Source organism: Trachurus trachurus (assembly GCF_905171665.1).
Source record: "Trachurus trachurus genome assembly, chromosome: 13".
Classification (NCBI taxonomy): domain Eukaryota; kingdom Metazoa; phylum Chordata; class Actinopteri; order Carangiformes; family Carangidae; genus Trachurus; species Trachurus trachurus.
The window spans coordinates 28,109,002-28,136,541 of NC_139892.1; positions in this window are offsets into that span (position 1 = coordinate 28,109,002).

Here is a 27,540-nt window from a genome sequence, read left to right on the forward strand (position 1 = left end):
GACTGAAATATTAAAGCAGATATAAACCATCAGACTGGCTCGTACATGGCTGACTTGGAACGTCCACTAGAATTAGGCTGCTATGAGCGGTGTGACAAGAAAGGGACACATCACAAGACAGTACATCAGTACCTGATTAAAAACATCTGCAGCCGCCTCGACTTCACTTCCGACTTTCATCTCTGTGAATTTTGGCTTCTTGTCCTAGCCACATTTTTTTGTTTGTTTGTTTTTTCCCCCTCTGCTTGTGTGCTAGTTCTACATGGACTTTCTTTGTTCCACCACATACGTACATACAAACCTCGGCCACCGTACAAACCTGTGATATTAAGAGACGGGTGAAGGAGAGCCTTCCCCTTCAAAGAACCCTGATGTGCTGCTGATGCTACACTGTCAGGCCTGTGATGAGGGCCTGTGTTGGCAGGCAGCTGTAATTCGAGGAAGAGGATGTGCTGGCTGTCTGACCTCTGGCTTGTCAGGCAACCTCCACAGCATACACAGTACTGAAACTCTGGCAGTCAAACGGGGAGGGGCAGGTGGCGTAATGGCCCTGAGTGGAGTGGGAGAGGGTGCTTAGCCAGGGTAATTTAAGAGCAGGACATACGGATGGGATTGAGGGCAGAGAAGAGACTATACAGGGCAGCAGTGATTAGACAGAAGGGCTCTCTTGAGTGCAGCGATGGAACTTAGCCACCATGACAGAAGAGGGAGGGAGCTGACGGTAACCCACCTCCCATGACATCATCAAAATGGGTGAAAACGCCAAAGGAGCTGAGTGTAGAGTTCGGGGATTCCATAATCAAAGGCTTTGTAAAAAACCTTACGACTCCGCTGATCATGCTGTTTGTTAAAAAGCAAGCAGGACACCAGATTGCTACGCTCAGTGAAAAGGTCCCTGTGGTCAGCAGTGTACGATAAAGGTTTTTTCCCAGAGGATAAAGATACGAGGAGGTAAACAATTGCCAGCCAAGTACTGAAATGCTACACTGCAGCATCAGGGTCCTGAGCTCACACCATCACAAGAATGAAGAACGAGCACGAGTCATCACGCTGCAGGCTGGTTAAATAAACACCCTGAGGTTCAAGAGGTCATTGTTGATAAGGTTGGGGAAACAATGAACGCGTGGAAACTTAGTACAGGAGATTTGACGGCAGGATGTTGCAGACCTATCAAGCCGAGCAATGAATACACACGAGTGTAGTCATTGAGCCCTCTGGCTCTTATTTATCTGGAGGTAAAACATAAATGGAAAAACCGCAAATGGCACTCAGCACCTTCACGCTGCCCATGTCTGTTTGAACATTAAGTGTAATGAAAGCCACACGTCTCCTGTCTGGATGGGTTGGAAATGATGCAGCTCAAATGAACCTGCCTCTCAGTTAAATGTTTTCACACTTCACACTCCATTATGGTGGTGCTGATGTGAGCGGCTCCAGGTGAGCAGCGGGGATGAAGGCTGTCAGTGGAGAAGGGGGCTGCGGTCCTTAGAGTGCGAGTGGGAGAAAGAAATGGGAATGGAGCCACAGCTCATTGGGAACATCAGCCTGCTACAGGGAGGACAGGGAACATGACTCATTAGGTATGGGCCTCTGCACTTTCTATACTGAGCTGCATGCTAATGTAGGGAAGAAGACATGGCTGAACTGGGACTCCAGTCCCAGACGATCACAATGCATGAGAAGTGGAAAACACGAGAGTCTTCTCTGCGTACCACATGGTGGGCGTAGCGTTGTACAACCTCACGAGGAGCTGATACATATCATACAATCCACAGCAGGTGCACATCAGTCTTCAAAAAATCAGCAGTTTGACGCACTTTTGTCTGAGATGTGCAGGGAACATTGAGCACAAAGAAAAGACAAGTCTTGGATGGTATACATTATAGCCATTGAAGAGCATGTTAGCCTTGATGGAGATTGAAGGAGAGTGAAAACCTTTATCATACTAATGAGGGATATTAGCCATACTTCCCAGGCTTCAATGACGTTGACAATTTTACACTTGACATTAATTGCCTTTCTGAAGTACTGAAAATCTTTTTTTCCTTTTTTTTTTAACCTCAGGAGTGTCATTTTATGAGACCGAGTTTAGTATTGAGGGGGCTGGTAATGAATGTGGACAGCAGTCAGGCAAAAGTTTTCTATTTGCAAGGTTGAGATGTCAATAAAAGGTTCCCGCAATGGCATTTACCACACATGCTCACACATCTGTGCATCATATGGGGATGCAGACAAGGTGACTTCAGTTCAGTCACATTTCATGGTGGGAGACCACCCTGTAAATGATTAGCCTACGCCACATCAAATACACGGGGATGAACTGTGTTTAAACACCACATAACAAATGAGGGCTTGTTTGCTCTTGAATTTTCTTTCTTTTCTTGGTGAAGACTAATTAGATGCTTGAGGATACATCTGATTAAACAACACGCCACTCTCAAAATTAAATGTCATGTGCAATTACTATGAGAGGAGTGACTGATCCTCATACTACGTAACCCATTTGCATGTATCTTTCCATCGTCCTACCAGCTCTCCTTTTCTATCTCAGTTTTCATCTTGGCCTTTGTAAAGGCAGAGATAGTGAAACCTGTCATAATTTTTGATCAGAATGAGATGCCCTTTGGGAATTTAGGATATTATATTCAGCACAAGACATTTACAACAATACAATGTGACACAAAATCCAGTGAAATCTACATTTTTCACCTTGTACAAGAACTCAAGATATGAGGATTGAATATTAACTATTCTGTGATCTTCAAGGATAAAGTTGATGCTATTTTTTATTTTATTTTTAATTTGTAAAAAAAGAACTAAAAAAAAACTATCAGTAACTGTTTCGTTCACTTCCACAGCTTCCCTCAGGCTGGTATTTTCCTTAAAAAGCACAGCAGTAGTTCTCAGCAAACATCACTACAATGGGAGAAAATAGTATGGTGCATTTGTCAGGGACAGTTTTGAGATGCAGATTTGCTGTACTGGCAAGTATTTACAGAGGCAGGATGGTGGGATTGATTCAAAATAAACTATATTGCCCATGCTTATTGTAATAATAATAAAAAAGCATCAACCAGTGCAAATATGTTGCATATTTATGTGTTTTTTATAGTCTTGGGATGAAAATGGAGGTTAATGGGACAGAGAGAAAAGCTCCCTCAGGCTTTAGATCCACAGGCAGTACTTGTAACTGGGCTCTGGATTCAATGTTGGTTTTTCTATATTTTGACGTAAAAGTTAAAAATATCAGACTTGTCCTTTTATGCTTCCATTAAGAAGTTGCACTTTAGTTAGTATACTTTATGTTGCTGATAGTCCTGTATTCCAAACAGAGTTGTCCCAGTTTTAAGCAGATTTATATGAGATTTACAGTCCCCAGCTGAGGTAGAAAACATTCCCTCTGGGCAAAACTCCCACTCATTCACACCAAAGTGAACAACAACAACAAGTGAGGTCCCTTTGTTGCCTGGAGCCTTGCGAGCTTTTCGCTACATCCTTGCTGTGTTTTTCTTGTTGCTCACCTGGAGTGATTTATGTGTGTATCCGGCTGAGACCTTGCTATCATATTTTAACTTTATTTTTAGGTTATGTCTTCCTGCAGCACAAGCTGGGAGTTAGACCCGAGCCACAAACACCTGCCACACAGCTGAGCCTGCCACATGATGGGGTATTTCAAACTTATCTTTTGGTCCCATCTAGACTCCTTTTGAAGAGGCAGTTCCTGCTGAAGTGTTTTTGATTTGACTTACATGAGGTGACCGTTTCCTTTATCACGGTCTAGCCTGCAACAGTTAATCTCGAGAGGGCTCCTTTAGTTTCTCCCCTCTCCTGCTGCACCGCTGTGATCAGTCACCTGCTCCCGGTTTCACACAAAGCCTGCGTGGGCCCTGCCGAGTGTTCATCCCCTGCTGCCATATAACTGGGAGAGGGTGTTTTCCCCAGAGTAATCCTGATTTACTCCTCCGTAGAGCCCGCACACTGCTCTCTTGATGGCTGTGGAAGTTGTTGCATGCAGTCGGAGCCAACCTACTCTTCCTCGCTCTCTCTCTCTCTCTCTCGCACATTACCCCACCCATCTTACATGCTCTTCATCTGTTTCCAGAGGTGATATTTGGAATCGGGTGGGAGTGTGTCCAATGGCATTAACCCACAGTGGAGCTTGAATCACAGATTAGAGCAGAGGAGGGACTGTACAGAGTTGGCTTGGGTGGGAGGTGATACAGTGGTGAGATGGGGCTTGGGGCGCCTGGGGAGGGTGGACAGCTCTCATCAGGGCCAGCAGGGATAGAGGAATAATACAGAGATGTGGGGCCTGAAATCCAAAAAGGGATAGGCTTAAATCTTCTTCTATTGAGATGAAGCTTTGGGGCTAATAAAGGATTCCCTTGAAGGAAGAGTGAGAGCTCGGCAGCCTCTAGTGTCTGTAGTAGTGTCCCTGCTGGTGCCAGAGAAGACCAATTTATTATCTGTGTTCCTTCTGAAAGCTGTCACATTCATGGGGTAGGCAAATTTGCCTTCATGTCAATGCAGTTTAGTCAAAAGTTATACTGACTTGACAGTGTGTTGTCAAATGTGTCTCTTTAAACCAGCTTGAGAGTGCCATATTGAGATATAGAAACGCTTAACTTCAAGAGCTCATAAAAGGAATGTTGTTAGTGTGCTGAAGATGGACTCTCTCCTCTCCTCCCTTTTTCTTTCCCTCCTTCTCTTCTTTTCGCTTTGAATGCATTTGATGTATGTTATTACTGTGACCAATTAACATCAAAGTCATTAGTTAACCTAAAAAAGGATTGTGGAGCCAATATCAAAGAAGCAGAAGTAATACATTTGCTCATTGGTTTGTTTGTTTAGATGCCACATTTTTCCTGGTGTACTCATTTTCACTCTAAATCAGTTGCTTTAAACAACACCACTGAATGTAGGAAATATTGACAACAAACAACTATAATGCTAGCTTGTGGACATTTCTTGTCAACAGAAGTCAATGATCAGGTTACAGTGTATTATTATTTCCTCATGGTATAGATTCATCGTTCCAGGTACTGGCAAAAAAAAAAAAAACACTTCTACTTTGGCATCCTCTGCATCTTAGAGCATTAATGCCAGTCAGCGGGAAGAAAAATGCCTCATACCGACATTATTTACATTTGGGTGAACTTTCAAAATGGTGAATGCATCAATCATGAATGTTCTCCTCTTCCCGTGAGTGTGTGTTCGTGTATGCATGGGTTAATGAGTCCATCAGTCTTCTTTGCACTCATTAATAGGAGTCAGGTTCATAAATAACGGGGCTGGGAGGGGTTGGTGTTTGCATGCTAGTGGCACCTTCATGTCACCAGCACATTAAACGCAGTCAGAATTCACAGTTTGTTTGTACCTCTCTACACGTTACAGTACCTACTGTATCTGCACTGAGAATCAGTGGGAGATCTGTTAATAAGGAGGCACTTGAATGGTGTAAGTAAGACGAGTGTGAGGATAAGCAATTCATAATGTTTTAATTGTTTGGTAGCAGGTGTTGAGGGTCAATGCTGAGTAACTGAAACGTGTGACGCTGTGAACATCAGTGTGAAGTGCGTGGGTAACAACGTTTTGAGCTTCTTTCCTTGAACATGTGCGTGGTGGGTTGTGGAGCTGGGGGTTGATGAATCACCATTGATCTGTAAACCAATCGATTCTTGATGGATCTGAAGTGTATCTATCTCATGTGTTAATATATTATTTGTATGAATTCCATTTTTATTTGGTCTTGGATGTGTCTGAGATTAGTGAAAAATACTCATCCAAATGTGATGAAATAAAGGTAACATTTATGAGATGGACTTTATTTCTTTCTTTTTTTCAACAAACCAATCAGAAAGCATTCGCTTTAAAATAATGTTGAAATGAAACAGAAAAGCAGACCATCACGTGTGAGAAGCCCAACATGAAAAGATCCTTGCCTTTGAAAAAGAAATTTCTGATGAATTCATGGATTATAAAAACATGTTGATCATGGATTTAATGGAAGGAACAATTGATTAATTAACTGATAGTGTCTTTATTGGAGCTACAGTATGGTGTTAAAAACAATGATCTGCCTTGTATCATTGCAAATTGAATATTTCTTGTGTTTGAACTATTGGTTGGATGTTGGATGTTTTTTTGTTTTTTGGGGGGGTTACTATTGCCTCACAGTTTAAGGCTGAACAAAAAAATGGATAAACATAGAAAAACAAACTGAATCTCAGGTGATACATTAAAGCAGAAGTGAGTGATCCGGTCGTTTTCGCTAATGCTGCGTTCCAGGCAGGCTTTTGAAATCATAAATTACAGCTTCAAGTCACAACTTACGACTTTGTAGCGTTTCAGGCAACCCACTCGTGTTTTTCCGACCTGTTTTACCGGTGAAAGTCACTATAACGGCCACTCGTAACTTCCGACCGGTGAACTCATACCAGATCGAACTGGTACCACTTCACGGTCGGAAAAATACGAGTTTCCTTGAACGCACCATAACAGTCCTCGTCGCTACGTCACCACATTCACGGCGTTCCTTGGCTGCACACACAGCCCTGCATGCCGTTCTCTCTCCTCATTGGATAAAAACTGTAGGATACGATAAATGTTTTCTCTTCGGCTCAGAGCAGAGCAGAGGGACTGAGAGACCCGTGTTTCAGTCCAAACACTCTATGTAAGTGATTGCTGTCGGAAGATATAACTATTTAAGACTTATATTAACACAAATATATCACTCACTTCTGCTTTAAATGATCACAAACTGCAGTCAGTTTAAATCTGGCCTCCTTCAGATCAAGTGCTGTACTGTACCTTCAGTATTAACAGTAACTCCTAAAGCCTAACCTGTCTCCCAGCGAGTAATGAAATTAGGACAACTAGCCAGAACCAGCCAGTTATTTACACTGCACTGAGGCGAGGTATTCATTATTATGCAAATTCATTCAATTGCAAAAGTGAGGGGGGGGGGGAGTAGTTTTATGAAGATGAGGAATTGCAGATAATTAGCAGGAAGGCATTTTGTTTGAACCCAGCCACTTCGACTCGGGATGCGCCACGAAGGTTGGGTGATAAACAAGCAATGGAAAAACACAAGGGGAAAGAGAAAAAAGACAACAAGCTCTTTCATCTAGACCCACACGGAGATAAGTCTAAGGAATAATCAACTGTTGTATTGCTAAATGTTGCGGGTAGACAGCTGTGGAATTAGCCATCTCCAATCTGATTGTCCCCAGCACTTTAATCTCTAATGCAGATAAATACAGCTCTGAAGTCGTTGGGCGAGAGTGGCTGCAGCAGCCGTGGGTCTGACCATCTAACAGCTTCTGTCTAAATGGCTTTGACTGTCGATAAAACGAGGCAGTGGCAGCGGCACTGATGTGATGTTAGCTCGCTCCCTCTGTTTGTCTGTCTGCCTGCTTGTTGTTCGCTATAGGTATCATTGTTTCCATTCCATTTCACAGCAATCGGCCGTGGTGAAGGAAAAGTGCTTTTCTATCCTTGAGCTGTGTCTTTGTCATATCAAGGCCTCTGGCTTGAGCTGCAGATTCGGTATAAGCTGAAGAATGGGTGTGTGTGTTTTGTGGAGTGTGTGTGCGTGCGTGTGTGGGGTGGTGTTTGCTTATCTACAATACGTGCCTGTAGTTACTGCAGTTTAACTTCATGGTGCATGGTTTTTTAATGTGTGCAAGGGTGTATGCATAAGCACCGAATATGTTGAGAATGCTGATGGATCTATTTTAGGCTAAAAGAGTCTCTGTCAGAGGGAACTGCATTAGTATGACAACAGACATTGAAAGCTTGTTGAAAGCACAGACAGTAGAATAAAGAATCTTTTTTATCAAATACAAGCTAGCACTTTTTTTTTTTTTTTACAAATCATATGCAAACACCTTTCTTGTGCTCTGTTATCTTTCAAAACTGACAAAAAGGCACATTTCGAGTGGCCATTTGAGTTTCCGGCTTTTTTTAGGTATACCTTTTCTGATGGATGTGCATTCAGGTACCTGCTGATATCATCCCCGCCTTTGATTTACTGAGCGTGTCCTCAATGTAACAAAAAGATTTAAGCAGACGCATTTATGCAACTCTGACAATGTTTGTGGCCGATTCCTTTTCAGTTTTAATAATACCTGATAACCTGGGTAGAATGACGCTAGGAGTAATTAATCACGCACCGCTTTCTTCCCCCCCTCCGCAGTACATTTATAACACAAAACTAGACTCTTGCAGACACACAAGCATACACACAGGGCTGTGGCAAGGTGATCAATCAGCCTGTGACAATGTTCCAAACACACCATGGCTGCCTTTATCAACAGGCTAATTTGTCTCCCTTTGCACCTCAAACATTATGAGTCCTCACACATTAAACCCCGCACCTTTCCCTTTTATCTTCCTACCCACCATTTAATACAGCAATTAGAGAGCTGTGGAGGTTGAAGCCTCTCATTAACTCTTGCCAGCTCAGGCTAGTTGTCACAATCACACACTGTAACCTGTAGCCTGGTTGTGACAGCTACGGTGCTCAGCAGAAAAAAGGCAATAGTTACCTCAGCTTTGTTTCCCTCCCCTTACCCTTTCTGTGTCTCTATTTTTCATTACACATCCCACAGATATTTGTTACTTTTTTTTTTCTTGCATACCCCTCTCATCAATCTTCCTGCTCGCAATTCTTCCGTCTCATGTGCAGGCTTGCCAGTTTGATAAAGCAATCATCACTAGTGTAGCATTAAGTAGCTAAACATATTAGCACTGGCGCTCCTCTCCCTCTCCTCCCTCCTCCGTTTCTTTCTACTTGCCCACACCTCGTTTCTGTTTGGCTCTGCGTCTCGTCTCCTCGCCTCTGTCCCTTGCTCTCGTTTACTTTTCTGCTTTCATGTGCTCTCCTGCTCTTGTTCTGCCCTCATCCTCCAATCTTTCATGTTGATTTCAAAACTGGCAAGTCCACAGATGAAAAGTGGAATGAGTCGATTGAAGAGAGCCAATTTCCTCGTCTCTAGTGAAGATTAGCTGAGGCTCATTGGAACGTATGCTTTGTGTTAAAGAGCCTGCCAAATGACAGAACACGGTTGGGGGATTCATAATTATCTTTTTATTACTCTGCATGTATAATGACTGCCCCCATTATAAAACTCAAGACGATGTACACAATTACATTACCCCAGACAGTACTGAAACAGGTGCATCTATTCTGCATCACAGTTGTACATCGCAGTGTTTTTGATAACATGTTCATCTTGTTTGTTTGTTCATTTGAACTAAAAGGCTGACTGTCAAACATGTGTTTTTTATTTTTAACTTAATATACTGTCAGCTGGCCTTCACTCAGTAATGTGGTTAACATCATATGTTCATACATTACTGTAGCTTCTGGGACAAAATGAATGCAATTTTCTTTATAGAGAGAAAAAAGCTATTTGCTGTATTTAACATTATTATCTGCATTATGTGTACTTTTGAGAAACAGTGAGACCTAGTGGTGAATAAAATATGAGGGCTCAAAGAGGGTAGAGCATCTGTTATAGCCTGTAGACATTAAGAAGTGCTGTGGATTAGCATAAAGTACAATAAGGGTTGCCTTCCTTCCTGGTTTACCTCTATCGCTGTATAATTTAAAACCAGTTATGGAATATCTGCACATTTTACCTGAGTGAAGGTTTAAAGAGTTTGGAGGCATCACAGGAGAAAAAGGACTAACGGTACAAAAGCCGGGGCACAGTCCATGTGTCAGCATTATATTGAGAGCATTTGCAGTCCTTGCACTTGTCACTTTTATTCACACACATGCCCTGTAAATTTCAGATTAAAAGTATTTCTCTCTAAATTGATCCTCGGTCCAATTTTCTTTTTCTATTTCTCATCTAGTGGTCTGTCTTGCAGACCTCGAGCATCACATCCTAAGGATTATTTTTGTTGTCCTCGTAATTGTGTTCGTGTTGCTTGGAAAACGTGTGTGCAAATGCAAACAGAGCCACCACGCGAGTGCACGTGTGAACATACGTAGCCTACACACGGCTGTGCCCATTGCGCCAAATGGTACAGATGTGAGCGAGGACCGAGTTTATGGGTTTTTGAATGAGGATGGGCTCGAGCAAATGGGTGGTTTGGCTGTAGTATTTCTGTCATTGCACCACAAACAGCAAAACAACAGGACTGCGGGCTTGTGAATAGACTCTGTTATTAACCCCATAAATCACTGGACTGCTGATGGATGCCATATATGAGACAATTCATCAGATTGTCTCCCTCTCTTTCTCATTTGCAGTCGCACACACTCTGTCGTACATACGCATGTACAAACACAAAGCTTGGAAAACGGGAAACATTGCAAATCTTCAACACATTAGTATGACATTGCATCTTGGTCAGGAGTGCTGTTTTGTTCTTTTTCCATTTTCCATTTCATCCACACCGAGAGTGATGATTTCTTTTAAAAAGTCCACCACATCCTTACTAGTTCTAACTAATGCTGTTAGACAAGGGGTTTGCCACTTGGGATACTGGGGAAAAAAACTCTCTCCATGAATAATCCTGGTGATTCTCATGGTCCCTTTGAAAAAATAGAGGGTAGATAAGATTATAGGTAATGAAGAGGAATGGATTGAGGCAAAGAAGAGGGAAGTAATGGGGGGGGGGTCTTAACTTCATGACCAGCAGCCTTGTGATAGTGATTTAAGAGGTCAGAGAAGGAAGATAAAGGCTTGTGCATTATTAATGCTGAAGGGATCTAACTGGATGTGATTGGAAGTTTCTGCTGGTGTTCCTGCTGAAGAAAAACGAAAATTCATCAAAGCACTTGTGTGTGTATGTGTGTTCTCACATCACTGCCTCACGAAATCATACGACATTTGAATCTTTGAGTCTATCCATCCTGTTTTGCATAGTGTAAAAATAGCACAAATCTACGGTAAGGCCTCTTTCTTTTTTCTCCTTCCCTGCTAGTTGCTTTTTCCCCTGGATGAAAGTGCACGTGAAATGAACTAAATGCATCAAAATGAATTTTTAAATTCAATTGTGCTGAAAGTGAGCCTCGTTACTTTTCCAGAGAACTTCTCTATTGGCCTTTATGAAACCAGTGAATGTTTAGCTGTGAGCGAGGAAAGTTCATGCGCAGGCCGCCGGTGAAACAGCAAACTGTCAGCGAAGCAGAGTCGGAGTCCATGTGCATGTGGATTGCTCCTGTGAATGTGTGTGTACTGTGCATATTTGTACATGCGTGTTTGCGTGCAAGATTGAGTGTAAGCTTGTGGTTGGCTGTCGCCCCCAGTGCAGATTGATGGCTTACAGACAGGTAATTTATGACCTCTTGGTGGCTGGCAGGGAGAAAGGGTGACATGCGACTTTCCCCACAGATAAATAAGCGCTGCTCTGGGGCCCACATCACCAGCATGTTTGTGAAAGAAGAGATTTAGCTCTGGCTCTTTTATTTTATTAATTTTTTTTTGCCTTCTCAAACAGTTCTCAGCTTTCTGCTGATCTTCTCACCTTGCTTTCTCACTTTATTATTTCCTTTTCGGTCTCTGTGCTTTTCACCACAGATTCCTCTGTGTTTCCGTTTTTTAATATCATGTACCCTCCTACCCTTTCCCACCCTGCTCGTCTCCCACCTCTGCTTGTCTTTGTTTTACCCCCGCTCTCAGCAGGGAGCTGGGGACTTTGACATGCCAGCCATCATTTACAGGAATACGGTGTGAAATCGATCTCACGGCGAACTCTGCTGCAACAGTAAATTTGGGATGGAAGGCTGCAGATTAATTTCAAGGTCTTTTTGGCGAAACCCATGCCTTGCCTGGAACAGCAAAGGTGTGATATCATATTGTAATTCATCATGTGGCCGTACTCGTCGCTGCCTGCGCGTCTGTGCCAGAGGTTTATTGAAGGGACAAGACAGTTTCATTTGAGCTGAAATAAACATCAAATGGTGGCCGAGCTCAATCAATCCCTTTGTCCGTCCAAGTAATTCTCCCCCAGAGAGGAAAAGCTGTAGTGAGCGGGGCAGGAGCAGGGAGTCGAATAGCAGAGCAGGAGAGAGAGATGTGTGAACAGTGTCTGACTGATGGATGAGGAAGTTATTACACCGCTGGGAGGACGTGTCATTTATTGCCAGTTGCCTGTCTCTCGTTGCCTCTTGTTTCTTTTATGGCAGTGATTACAGAGCGGATGCATGGACAAACAGCTCCCCTAGAGATCCCCATCAGCCATATAAAAAACACATGCACGCAGATGCACGAACACACACGTTTTTAACCTTCCACAGCAAGCCGAGCTGCCTTCAGAGCGGTCAGGACACAATGCAGTCTGGGGGAGGAAGTCATCAGGAAAAAGTTACAATTGTTTGGTCTGCAACAAGACCTTGTATGTCCCTGATGTGATGATGTGCTAAAGCTGTAGTCCAGCAGACCTTGAACAAGTTTTAATGCCTCGCTGTAGCAGGGACCCGCTAACAAGCACAAAACCTTGTCCGGAGATGTTACTGAGCTTGTGTGAGACCGTGATACTTTCCCAGGTCAGTCAAGCAAAGTGTCTGTGATAGAGCTGAATGGAATAGCAAAAACATCACAATATTTTAAGTGTTTCACCAATATAGAATAGATATTGATAAATGTCTCAAAAAAAATAGTTTTTTTTTTTAAATTATGATAATACTGTCAGTAAACCAGCCTGTGATATATGAAATTATATTTAACATGTACAAATATTTGACCAAAAATCTATTAACTGAAGATGGACAAGCATCACAAAGTCTTCATCAGTGGATGGAGCTGGCTCACCGGACGTAACAAGTGGTCGTATATGAAGGGAGACTAAAGCTTTGTCTACTTAGATGCTCAGTTTGTCTGATGTGAATGTTTTCCAGCCATCCAGTGTCTCACTGTTCACAAAAAAAAGAAAAGATTATGTCCCATTACTCTGGCATCTTTAGATGTTTTAGAGAGGAAAAAGCTTTGTTGCTATAGGACGAATCGCCTTGTTGTTTACAACTACTTCCGGGTAGAAAACCAGCATTCGAACAATAGTGACGGACGAGAGTTTCACTACGGTATATATCTACCTTTTCATGTCACTATATCGCCGTTTAGACTAATCTGATGTTTGTAAAGTCTGTAAAACCAATGATTGGACAAACATTACTATTTACGTGTGCACATTTTTGTAATTAGTCATGGTTATCAGAGATTAGCTGGGCTAACGGTTAGCTACCTGTTTAACTTTAATAACTCAGTGACTCAAACGGTCCATGATAAAATATTTTCTCCAGCGGATATATTAGTTACAACATGATTGAGCTAACTGGAGTAGTTTCATGTCGTCGTGTCCGACAACGGGAGGGTTTTAACAGCTGACGTACTGGTGTTAGCTTTTAACAGCTGACGTACTGGTGTTAGCTTAGCTACCGCCGTTAGCTTAGCTACCGTCAGCTGTCCCTGTCAGCTGCAGCCACTGATGCTTTCTAGACACCGTGATTCCCCCAAACTGAATAAATACAACACATAGCAACACAAAACACACACAGAGAAATAGTAATGTTTCTTCAATCATTTCAGATTTGTCTAAACGGTGATATGGCATGAAAAATATGATATATATAGCTAAACTCTCGTTCGTTACTATTGATCTCATTCAAATTACGTGCTGGTTTTCTACCCGGAAGTAGAATGTAAACAACAAGGCGATTCAGTCTATTAACTTCTGCGTGTCTGTGTCCCTGGGTCAGATCTGTGTCGATGGACTGGAGTCTGATTTTTAAGATTCTTTACATGTTGGTTTTTACTGCTGTCAGGCATAGTGTATTAAAATGAAAACATCGGCAAAGTAATCAAATCTTTCCATTTTTAAGTTTAAATGTTCCTAAATCTAAGCGACCAGCCGACTTTGTGATACAAAATTGGGAAAGTATGATGTCAGCGACTATTACAGGGTTCTTACGGATCCTTAAAAAGTTGGTAAAATTGGTAAAATTCCGACGTAGAGAAGTTAGTGGCGGCCGTCACCGCTAAATTTCTCACCGCCACCAGCTCCCGTGTCAGTTTTTTTTTTCTGGACTTTTTATGCATTTATTTTGAAAGGACAGCTGCGGAAAACTCGCGCGAGTTTGTAGTTTTCACTAAAGTCCGTACTTTTAATGGAAACACACAGAACTCAAATTTCTTTTAATGCGCATTTCCCAGTTATTTGAATCACTTTGGATGGAAACAAACAGTAGGCTACTGACGAGCAAACGTTTCCTTTTTAGTTTATCATCTCCTCTCCACAACTATACAGCTGTTAAATGATGTCACTCACTCACAGCCCCCCCTCCCCCGAATCATTCATGTAGCAGTCACTTTACCTTGGACCACATAGAAAAGTGGGTAAAATTGTCCCTAACCCTATGTAATATATGTGGTGACGTTTTTTTTTTTTTTTTTTTTTTGCATTTGTGCTTATTGTGAAGTCTGTCTTAAATGTCATTTCAAGTGGCATTAAAAACGTCTTAAAAAGTCTTAAATTTAACTTGTCTTAAGCTGTAGGAACCCTGTATTAGTGACTTGTGACAAATGGACCATCTCTCTTTATGTTTAAACCAATTAACAGTTAAACTTTCAGAAATTTGCTTTAAAGGGACAACGAGGAGTTTGTATTTGGTTATAAAAAAGTCTCACATTAATGTGGATGAATCTACGCTACCCACACTTGTTAATGGCTCCATTTTCGATCAATATATAATTTTGTCTCTATTGTTATTTTGTTATTTTAATTAATGGCGGAAATGCTGGGCGAGCCGACCAGCGTTTCCTTACTTTCGGTTTCGCGGACGCTGCCTGGCGGGTCATGGGAATAACGCCTCCGAATCGTTGTTTATGGTCGGAACTACGACGGTATCTGATCGTCTTCGAACCTCTGACTTTCATTCTTGATGAATGAAAACATTCTTGGCAAGACGTCCGTCTTGCGCCGGTTCAAGAATTTCACCGTGCGCGCGGAGGCTCATGGGAAATGTAGTATGAGAACACTTTGCTTTCCAAAACTCCTCGTTGTCCCTTTAAATTCCACATTCCAATCTGAATATTCTTTCAGATACAGTACAGCCTAAAGCCTACACAAAAACTCATGAGAGAAATACACTATCAATGATGATAGGAAAAAAAGCGCAATGATTAAAGAGAAAAAAGTTTTGCATATCCTGCGTAACCATTTCTGTGATCAGCAAAGTGATAGGGGTATGCACTTACAAGCTGAATAGCTTCAGCCTGCACCTTTTCGATCTTTGCAATATTAATGAATTAAGTTGAAAATAATGGATGTATTATTGAATGTTGATGGATTGTTGATTGATGCCTGACTGTAACAATTTGTGCACAAGATTGAATAAACTAAAACTAATTTAAACTTAATAAAGGTTAAAATCTCAGTTACAGATTGCAATGTCCGTTAAATGGAACAGTCACACCCCTGGTGAATATCTCATTAAAGAATCAGTAAACAAATCAATTATATCATCTCACATTCCCATGCCATGCATTTGGCTGTTCTTTGTTTGAATGACACACTTTGGGTTCTTATTGAAAAAGTTTTCATGTGCACACAAGTGCAGAAAAACAGATGCTACTCTGCATAGCGCTCTCACTCACATCCCCTGGCTCAGTGTCCCTGAGTGAGTAAATCACCACAAAAAGCAACTTGCCGGTTATGGCCGCACTTCCTTCGTGCCATGGCAACAAGAAAGATGCAGCAGGATGGACGCAGCCTGAATGTACAGCCCAGCCCAGTCGTAATTTTCTATCCAAGGACACTGGCAATTTAGTAGTGCCTGTCCCTGACACTGAGCCAAGCCATGCTCCTCTTTGTTGTCCTATTTTTCATAATACCACTTTCTTCCAGGGCTAAACAATAACAGAAGGGTGGGACTTTAATAAGCCGCCATCTCAGCCCTGTGCAGCTCAGGGGCTTGTGGCAACAGTAACTGTGTGTATTTATTATTGATGGCTAGCACCTTGGCCCTGTGTTTGCAGTGGAGGAAGGAACAGGAGAGAAACCAGGTCATATACTGCACAATGGAGAAAGTGCCGCAGGCCCAGCTGACTCACCCAACCAGCATTATTGCATTATTATTGCATTTCTTTCATTACTGCTATCGCCTTCCTTTTCAATACCTCTGGCTTGGAGTCACAGTTCCCATAGAGTTTACCTTATGGGCTTATAGAGAGCCACCTCTCACCACTACATCTACTCGATTACACACACATACACTTACACATACACACTCAATCCATGCCATACTGTTTCTCTCCTCTCAATCTTAATAACCCCTCCTTCCCTTCTGTCTTTTTTTCTTTTCTCACTTCTCCAGAGTTATTTTCACTCTCTTTGAAGAACAGCGATAACGATTTGCCTTGGAAACACACTACTTCTATTCACTTCTGTTAAGTAGCTTCAAGGTATAATTTGCTGTATCAAAAAAGGATGTTTTGCTACAAACGTTTACTCAGTGTTTTACTCCGGGGTAATATTGTTGCCTAGTGGATGATTATTTTCTGTTAAGCAGCCTGATTTTCCACATGGGTCTTTGCTGTGGGTGCAATTAGAATGGACAGAACGCTGTTGCTGAAAATGTTGTTTTGAGGTCAAATACACAGTAAACACCTCAGATAGAGCACTTTTGACCCCCTGTGTGTTTATTTATGATTTAGAGGTAAACATTAACTTGTGTTGCTGAAATTATAAAGCGTTCTGTGTTAACACCCACACATTTAAGGTGGAACAATTATAATTTGCGGGTTGAGGAGAATGGTCACGGAGTTTGTAAACATTGAGGCAGAACATTTTTATCCCAGTCATATTGCTCTTTCTGTCTCACAGAAAGCAGTCGTGGGTGTTTGATTTCATTAATGTGCCGATTAAGTGTTCATTGTCTCGTATTTCTCAACTAGAAAAGATTTTACTCTTTTTATGTGCCTGTGAAATGTAAATGTAATGAGACCAAATTATACTATCACGTCCAGCGATAGCCATTGCTGTTTCAGGGTTATTGTGTTTCCCAGAATTAGCAGTAGGTCAAACATAGTGATCATGGAGATGAATTATGCACTGAAAGGTTTCCTTTTCAAATGTATAAAATAGACTCTTGAAACTGTGTAATTTCTGCACTAAAGCGTCCATCTATGTTTCCATTCATTGTCAATTTGATTTCATTTGTCTGAACACGAACCCTATAGACCTTGAGTATACAGTGGAGAAAATAAGTATTTGATCCCCCTCAAAGAAATGGATGGTCTGGGGCGGTGCGTGGCACAGTGGTTAAGGCGGCCGCCCCATGTAGAGGCTACAGTCCTCAGCGCAGGCGTCCCCGGTTCGAATCCCGCGTCAGGCAGACATTTCCTGCATGTCATTCCCCCTCTCTCTGGTTACAGTTTTTTATGGTAAATTTATTTTCACAGAAAGAGACAGAATATCAACAAAACATCCAGAAATAAAACCATCATATAAAGGTTATTTACATTTGATCAAGTGAAATAAGGACAAAAATCAGCAGGGGATCAAATACTTATTTTCCCCACTGTATAGTACATAGCTCATGTTGGTGGTACTATTACAGTAGATTGTACTTAATGCAGAGGGTTGTGTTAGTGACTACAGAAGTCTTGCAGAGACCTACGGCACAGGTTTTGATTTATAATACAGCATTGGACCACCTCCATTGGATTCCAACACCAAATGGATGTATTGTGCTTTATTTGGTGGTGTTGTAGTTTAATTATATTCCCTGCTGTTAGTGTTTTCAGTCTCTCATTCACTTTGCGTTACGGACGATATAAAACGTTTTCCTCATCTTTCCACTGAAAAGGAGACTATTGCTGTGTGATCAATAACAGAAATAATCATGTTGATGCTCCGTCACTCACTGCGAGGGAGTGGGAACATCGATCAGAGGCTTGGGAATGAGAATAGCTTTGCCAGATGTTTCTTAATGGAAAGGAGAAGATTACTGAGACTTTCTCTAACTGTCTTGTCTTCACTCTCGACAGTATCAATCAGACCCAGAAAACATTGTAACATACAGTCACAGTCTCCAAAGGGTTTATTATAGTATTTCCATACTTGCCATAGCTCTATGTGTTTTGAGGCGGTTCAATCACAGTAAAGTCTGTTCAGCTTCAGACATAGTGTACTGAGCTACACCACAAACTCTGACGCCCAACTGTTGGCTCACCTTAATTGTTCCATAGTTTATTAGTTTGTTCTGACCAGACAAAATTGGTCAATTTTCTTGTAAGCATATGAATGTTTTACTTTGAATCACGTCTAGATCATGCCATCACACAAGTTTAAAAAAAAAAAATAAAGGCAGTTGAAATATTCTATTCCTTATCTCACTTAAATAGACTCAATCATAAAATCTTATTTTCCTAACTATGAAAATCAAATGAAATGAAATGACAATGAAAATAATTGTCAATATATACAAGGCTATTGTACACTAGCCCGTCTGTCCGTGCTCGTGCTGTGGTGACCCTTTCGTTTATTTATTTTGTACTGTATGTGACTGTGTGTCTATGCTCTATGCACATACACTTTTCCAACCTGGCTTTATTTAATGATTGGGGCAGGACCACCAGAGGTCACTCAGGACCAGAGGTGACCAGCGACCACACGCTCCTTGGTTCAGTCTTAATTAGCCAGTGTGCAGCCTAGGGCCTCCATAAAAATGACATGGGTCATCTCAGTCTCTGGTCGTCTTGGTCACGCTTTTTTTTTTTTTTTTTTTTCCCTGCGCTGGTTTTAAATGTGTTCAGCGACCCCCAGCAAAGTGCTTCCATAAAACACCATGCAGTGTCCCTGGGCAGTCAGAGTCAGTCATGTTGTGTTTTTTCCTCTATGAATATTTCCAAAACTACTGATGCATGAAGCTGCATGGAGGCGTTGACATAATGTTGTGTCTGCACTGCTCTCCTTTAAATCTCATGGACTCTTTCTCAGTGTGGACCATCAATGCACAGTCATGTCCCCCTCATTGCACAAGTATAATGTGTTTCATCATTATTCGTAACCCACATACCTAACCAGTAATGATTGTGTCAAAGTAGGCTTCTATCAGCGGAATAGCAAATGAGGGTTATACAACCAAAACACTCTCTGACACCTTTTATGGTTCATGAGTTTAACTTTGATCCATTGGTTAAGTGGTGGGGAGAGATGTCTTGTTGTGCATTTGTGATCATTAAGGCTATAATAAGCTCTACACAAAAGCTAGGGCGGAGTATCCTTTAATTGCAATATAGCTCTAATTTACAGCCGTCAAACTGGAGGATTATGGGCTCGGCACAATAAACTGGCCAGACAAATAGCGGCAAAGAGGAATATACGGGGAGTAATTATGAGTTTTCCATATGAAAAAAAGAGGTCAAAATAAATCTCAGTGTCAGTGGATCAGGACTGCATTATGGCGAGCTATTTAACCTTCTGTTAACACCCTCAGAAAACATTAACAGTGACAAATATGGTCGTCATTTTGAAAAGCATACATATTTGACAGAGCCACAGTTGATTTTGTCCCCAAGAACATCCTCTTCAAATATTCAGCTTCTCTTTTGTCTACTAACTTGGTCCCCGCATGTCGCTTTGAACTTGTCTTGCTAAGCTCATCATTTATCTTCAGACTCCCATAATATTCAGACAGTGATGTCTTTTATGGCTATTATTAGAATTGGTGTCTGTCTTCAGAAGCTGGCACAAAAGTGTGAGTGGTCCCTTGGGCACAGTTTTATATCAAGGTTAACTTGTAGTGATTAGGATAAGGAGGCAAGTAGTTGCCATGGGGATGAAGGAAACGGCAGTAGAGCGGACGATAAGCCTGGAGTGACAGAAGTCTGATGATTGTGTTGCACTATATACAACAAAGCTGCTCTAAATACACTTATGTATTATTCCTGTCAGAAGGTTCCTCGCAGCATTAGTCATCATATGATGCCATAAGCAAATGCATCTCTCTTACGCAATGTTTAGTAAGAGTTTAACATGTACACTGATGCTTACAGTAATGCATTAATGTTGATGAATGTGCATTGTCCCAACTCAATAAATACATAAATGAAATTAATAACTGTAAAATAAAAGTGTTTTGAAATGCTTAAATACATTTTTTTCAGTAGTAATTCACTCATTCTTAGAAATACTGTGATAATTTCCATTATTCAAAATTTAACAGCACCCTGACAGATTGTTCTGAACCAATCAAGCCTCTTAATATTTTCCATTCACTGATGAGTTTTGGTCGGCCAACTGATCTATTGCTTTGGGAATTTTGCCATCTGTCATTGAAAAATATGTCGTCTGGACTACGGGACAATAGATTTGGGACAACATTAATGACATTTAAACACTACATTTAACAAATGTAACAACCCTGCGATATGTCTTGAAGAGTACCGAATGCACTGTGCTGTAAACATAGAAAGGACCAATAATCCAGAGCTTGTGTTGGATGAAAACTCTGAGAAGTGTGATTCTTTGGCTCATTTTAGGGACTATTATAAAGCCTTTCCAGTAAATCCCCTTTGAGTCATAATCCCAAATTATGTAAAGAGCCTAATCTCAATCTCTTACTCTCAATTGGGTTATCTTCATTCATTAGACAAATGTGTATTTAGCCAATAGATAGCCTGAAATGACAATGTGTATAGTTTCACGGCAGATATTAAACTCAGTTTTCATTTTGACCACTTTTGTGATTTGAATTCTATAGGTTGAGTAGACTCTTTCATGGCACCTACTCCTTCTATGGCGCCGATCCAAAATCCTCTTCAGCGTACTTTTCCCTTGGCAGTGCCTTGAACACTGCATGGATAATCCTTGGAGGAGAGGGCTAATGCCCCCAGATCTCCCCCATGAGGGGCACTATCCGTGCAGCCCAACTGCCGAGCGCTCTCCTCTCCCTGGTGCCATCCCCGGCAACACAATAATTAATGAGCTCAACCAGCCTATCACTGCAGAAACCTCCCTCCCCATTCTCCATTATCCACATCATGCAATGATAATTTTACTTACGTAGGTGCTAATTTCTTATAAGTTAAAAGGCAATTAGGAAAATGTGTCTTTTTGACGGGCAGAAGGATTAAGGCTAAGCTGTGATGCCACCAGTCTTCAGAGGGTGCAGGCTTATACTGGGTATGAAGGCCCGTGGTTGGTAACAACCATTATCGGTCATCACATTAATAACCTCATATTTCACATCTTCATTTGATGTGCTACATTTAATTAAAGTGCGAGGTTGTGTGACGAATTAATGCCTAATTGGAAAGCACCTTTTGAACATTCCCTTTGCCCTCCACCAGATGTAGTTAGTTACGAGGCAAGGGAAGTTTTAGTCTTATTATTTTTTCTTGAGCCAAAATTCAACCTTGTATTGTTAATGTTCCCATGCTGCCTAAACGGACACATTGAATATGTAGTAAACACTTCCTCCAGCTGGTGCATGCACTACAGTATGTACTGTATAGTATACATATTCCTCTTGATTTCTCTCCCAGTTCAGAAACAAAGGATGCCCTAATTAATATTGCGCTTTGATATAGCACTGTGTTTGTGCTAAGTTTAGAGTGCATGTTGCATAGGAGAATACCAAATACACCTTGTTTACTGGGAGTAAAGTTAGAAGCCCTGTCTGCATTGATATTACACATTATTTAAAATGTGGACAACTGGCCTCAATCTCCTGTTTTGAATCTTAGACATCTGCTATTCCAGATTAGTTTAAAGCTCATAAAAATGTAAATCTGCCATACAGGGGTGGAGTGTGTGTAGAAAATGATTTATAAATACCTTTAGACAAACTGTGTGTATTTCTCATGCATTTATTTCTCCCTTTGAAGGCTGGTGGCTGAGAACTGGAGCTAATCTGACATTTCATACATCTCAGACTATTTTAGGAGATATTTGATGATAGAGGTGTTATTTCCACTTCCTACCTCAGCATTCCCAAAGCGGTGGGAGGATGATTATTATGGATCTGCAGAGAAGTGGTGTTAACGAGTTTACTCAGACTGTTAAGAGGCTAAAAAGCAATTTTAACCTTAGCAATAACCATGCAGGATATTGAAATATGATGTATGCTTAGTAGTAGTGTTCCTCAATGTCTCTCTATTCCTTTTCCACTATTGTTTCACCTGCTGTTCTGTTTAGATCCAGCCTCTCCTGCCCGGACTGTTTGTCTTGTGTGTGTTCTGCTCTGAGGGAGACATAACAGATTAAATTTGTTTAAGAGTGGCAGGCAAATGAAGTCCCCATACAAACAAGTTAGTCCCATTTACTCTCTTACCTTGTGCCAAATTAAAGCTTTGATTCAAAGTTACACATAGAGTTAGCGTTATTTTATCCTGTTGCACGACAGCCAGGTTTTTTCCCGGCAGTGCTTCCCAGCCCACATCATGCTCTCACGTCCGCATTTTTTCATCATTTGTACCTCACACTGTGTAGTAATGACTCCCTGGAACTTGATTAATGCAACTATCGATTTCATTGTTAAATGTGAGATTAGATGCATGGACTCTTGTGCTATCCATCAAAATGCACTGGCATATAACTAAATTGTCTGTTTATATTTTATGACTGTACGCATTTATTAAATATTAAACTCCTGTTAGTATTATTTCACCCATGGGACAGTAATATAAGGTATATGTCTGTGGTGGTAGAGCTTAATCCAGAAAAACAACATTAGCACAAACTGTCATTTTAGATGCCCGATACTACAGGCTGAATTTATTGCATGTGAGGGTCTAAATGGCAAAATATCTTTTTATTATTCAGATGCACAAAGTGTCAACAGCTGCAACATTTTAGCATTTTATTGTAGAGGACTGAATGGCAACATACAGTATATAACAGTTAATTCTCACCAATTTGATTGTACGAGAGGCATTTCATGAGTGCTGATATACAGTAGCCTGGCACTGGGACTTTTAACTACGGTAGGCTACATGTGTTAGTCTGAATGATACATGAATATGCAGAAATAATGTCTGAATGAGATGATGTCTGAGGAAGATGAAGGGAGGGAAAGAAGCCAGGATACTTCAGTGCACACCTGACGAAACATGTAGACAAAGTAGCAATCTAGTGTGAGGGTCTGAAAATGTTTAAGTGTTGCTTAGCAACAGTCCAGTGCCAGACCAGCTGCAGAACTATTTGTCTTGGCCTAGCCAAACAGATGACGAAATAAACAAACAAATCATAACCTGATGTTGCTTATTAGGCTACTGTTAACTGATGCAACATCACAGTGGAGGTTGTGATGACTCCATTGTTTTCTATTGTATTTGGTGGGTGTATTGTTTCTATTTTATTTTATCTGAGCGTTGCTATATTATCCATATCACACAGATATACCTATATTCATGGGTTTTAAACTTTATTAAATTCTTGTGTATGTTCTGGGTCATGTGACCAGAAGGTAGTCTATATGAACACACCCTGCAACGCCAGAGGCGAACCTGACGACGCAACAAGCGAAACGTGTTGTTCACAATAAATTGTATCAGCACAGAGTCTCATCAGTGTGCGGTGGTCGTTCTTCACAATAACTTAAATGTTTTGAAGAAACTCGGAGGTCACTAAGTGTTCAACTGAAGTCTAATGTGATATTTTGCTTTTGTCTTTTGAACGAATATGGTACTTTAAGGACATCATTTCTAAGAACATTATAAAAGAATCCCAGTTGAATTATACAGCAAATGCTAATTACAGGAACTGCCTTGTTTTAAGAGTGTGCCATCTTTTTAACTATGAGTGAGTCACCTGATCCGCTTTCTCATTCCTGATAACATCATCCACTCTTGGTACTTTCGCCCTTGCCCGTCATCCCTGCTATAGCTATAAAAAACCTTGCACACATCCCCCCCCCCCACTTACCTACCCACCCCATTTCTGGGTACTGGGATTATGGACCGTGTCCCAGTGCATCTATATTTCAGAGTTGTATCTCTTGTGTCACTCTACATCTTGTCTGCGGAAGCAACATGGAGGATCCAGCTCGTGTTTAAGCATGTTTATGTTGCTGACCCAGTTACTGGATTCTCACAGTGTTGGATACATGGCCGGGGAGGGGCAGCAGCCTAGACGTCATTTATTTCAATTTAGCTTTGCATTGCAATGTGTGCATACACGTATAATGCTATATGTGACTACACATACATAACATATGTGTAATCACAAGCTGACACGCATTCCTCTACTCAACTGTACATGTGACACTTTACAACTTGACCAAGCCTTCATTTGTGTGTGGATTTAGCCTTATATTAAGCATTACTTAATACTACACACCAGGTAAACACACCTATGGCTTCTGTAGATGCTGTAGAGTAGCTACAGGATTATAATACCAGTAAGCTCATGACTGATGGATAATTGAAGACCTTAACTGTGCGGAGGAAGCCTTTGGATAGCCAGGGGAAGATAGAACCATGAGGAATGCTTTAGTGTTTCACTTAAAATCCAAGGTATTCAATAATGTAGAGAGCCCTTTGAAAGCTCAGTCAAGTATTCAAGCTCAGAGGTTGTCAACAATGTTGGGAAACTTAAAGGCACAGCTTGTTCCAAGCACTGTTTGTGGTGGGTTTGGAAGCCTGTGCGGTGCATATCTGTGTGTGTGTGAGAGAGAGAGGAAGATGCAGACACAGAGATGTGTGCGTAAGATAGTAAACTAATGTTATTGTGGGATAGTGAAATCACATAAAAACAACAGCATCGGGCGTCTCCTTATGTTTAAGATATCTGCATTTCTGCCAGCCATGAGGGTTTTATGCTAAAAAGACATAACACATTAACTTAAACATACCAACTATTGCAACAATGAAGGCAAACAACAAACATTCCTGTGATTTTATGTTTCCCAGTCAGAACTGCTGCTCCATCCACAAACATGTAGCCTTCAGTGATTTGAACTATCAAATGATGGAGTCACACAGCTGATTCAGTCACCGTCAGCGTTCAGGATGTTGTTTCACTACAGTCTACGCACTACATGTTTTGAAACCATTGTCTATATAACAAATACATTTCCTCTAGTCCTTGCTGTTGTGTTTCTAAGGTATTGTTACCTTTGTTTGAAGATAGATACGTGCAAGAAGTGTCCCTGTTGACATTGTGGTTAAATAAAAGCTCAATCAGACGTTTGTTCAGCTCTTCGTCATTAAACTGACACTTTTGTGCTAATGTTCTTGCTCCGGTCACAACATCTTCAATACTCTCATCTGATTCTTGTCTGTATTGCATTAAATGCAGTCTATGGATTCTGAAGTTCACGTTTAGCTTTAACTCACCTTCAAAATAATTCCATAGGTTGCCAGGTACTTTCTTCTCATCCTCACTGAGACCACTGACGTTTGGACTTTTCAGCCCTTCATCTCCGATGCGACGCCATATTTTCCATGCTTGTTTAGCTGCATCTGTTATTTCTTCATCCTCTGTATAGAGGGACATCTTTTGTTTAAACAATGAAATTGCCTCACTCGGATCCTGGTCGGACCAGTTCATCATTGGTAGATGCGATGCCATGGCGTCTTTGGTTCCTCTCCACACAATGGCGGCTGCCGTCGGTTAGCTTACGTTAGCCCTGTTAGCGCAGCTGCGGCTTGCATCTACTCGTGTGATTATCCTCGGACAATCTTCTTCGTCTCTCGTCGCGTTTGTTGGCTGTCCATTATCACTGCCAGCATGAAGTATTGGTCAGTAAGGCACAAGAATAACACCGTAGCTCAGAGGGTAACCGTTGTTTACTGGAGATCTCGTTCAAGCCTACACAGGTACAGCGTGTCACATTAATACCCATCTGGGTTGCTCACTGCGCTATTTATCAGTTCCCACTCATACTACTGCATATCACAACAATAGTCTTAAATATTAGGCTACCCAAGTGTCCATGCTGTTGTTTGTATTATTTGTTGTATTAATGCACAAAATCATCCCGATGTACCATTATTGCCTGCACAAGTAAGAAACCTAATTGTTTCTGACTGCAGCAGTGTTTAATAGACAAGAGAAGAGCCATGTCACTATTAACAGGAGGAACACTGGTGGTTGACAATAGAACAATTTGATATTTACCCACCCTTGCATTGAAAAACAGATTGGTGAGTGCTAATGACTTGGCAGGACGATTATCTGTGGAAACTGGTGGATCGGGGACTGATCAGACATCGATTGTATGAAGTCAACCTCTACAGACTGCTGAAGAAGAAAATCATTGCTCACAAAATGGCACAAAACTGCAAGATTAAACTTTGCCAAAGAACATGAAAAGTGGCCTGTTGAATATTGGCAGCTGATTCTTTGGTTGGATGAAACCAAATTGAACGTGTTTGGATCAGATGGAAGCCAACATGTTTGGCGCAGACCTAGCTACAACCATGACAGTGTCAGCATTGCGCCAATCATGAATCATGGAGGTGGGGAAGTGATGACCTGGGGCTGCTTGAGTGTAGAGGAGATGGCATTTAAAGATGGCACTATGAATGCAAATTCTGAGTGAAAAGATGAAAAAAAGTTTTGGCAGGAGAGGAATTTTCCAATATGACAATGATCCCAAATACAGTTTGTAGAGAAGAAAAGCATGAAAACTATCACTGCATAGTTTTCTTGACATGAACAGAACACCATTGGCGTATTTGAAACGGTAAGGAAAACCAACGAAGCCCTTAGAAATTAAGACAGGAAAAAGATAAGAATATAAAAAAAATGGAATCTCTTTAATGACGGTTTGTTGCAGTTGGTTCTTGAAGGGACCTTCATAAGTATAATTATTAATTGTATGTTTCTATTTTTTGACTGATGACTAAATAATGAGAATTTCTACTCAGAGTAATTATCCATACTTATGTAAAATGCTGGTTAGCAAGACGTCACATAGCTGCCCACCATTAGCCACTCTCCTTGTGTTCATGCCTGGATGAGCAAGGTGAAAGTATGACACCTAGAAAAACTCTGGTTTGGCAGTATTTTGCTCTCAATTGTGAAAATAAGGTTGTTTTGTTCATTTCTACAAACCAATATGACACTGTTCACCCAGAGACACTGTGATCCCAATTAAATAAGGCTGACTTTTTACTGTGTTCTGATTATTTTCTTGCTCTTAGTCTAAAGTCAGTCTAAATTTAAATAAGACAAAAAAAAAACATTTGAATATATTTGTTATCATATTACAAAACACTTTTATCCAAATTAATAACTCCATGAAATAGTATTCAAAAGCTAATAAATTAACTTTTGGATTGGACCCAACTAATAAATTAGTTTTTGATGTTTGTGTGAGTGAAGTCTTGTGTCTGATGTAATGCATAACAGTTCAATTTGATTATTTTTTTCATCGTTTGCCCGTGTTCTTAGTGTCCTAGTGTAATCAGAGTTTCATAAGCTCCTATACTCCAAGCTGCAGTAGCTGGGTGAGTCGTGTCTCCAACCTTTTTTAATTTAACTGTGGCAGCTTTCTCATGTGAAGTGGCCCACTGAGTGTCTGGACCCATCATAGACTGCTGGACCCCCCCGCCCCCCCAATAATGAGCCGTG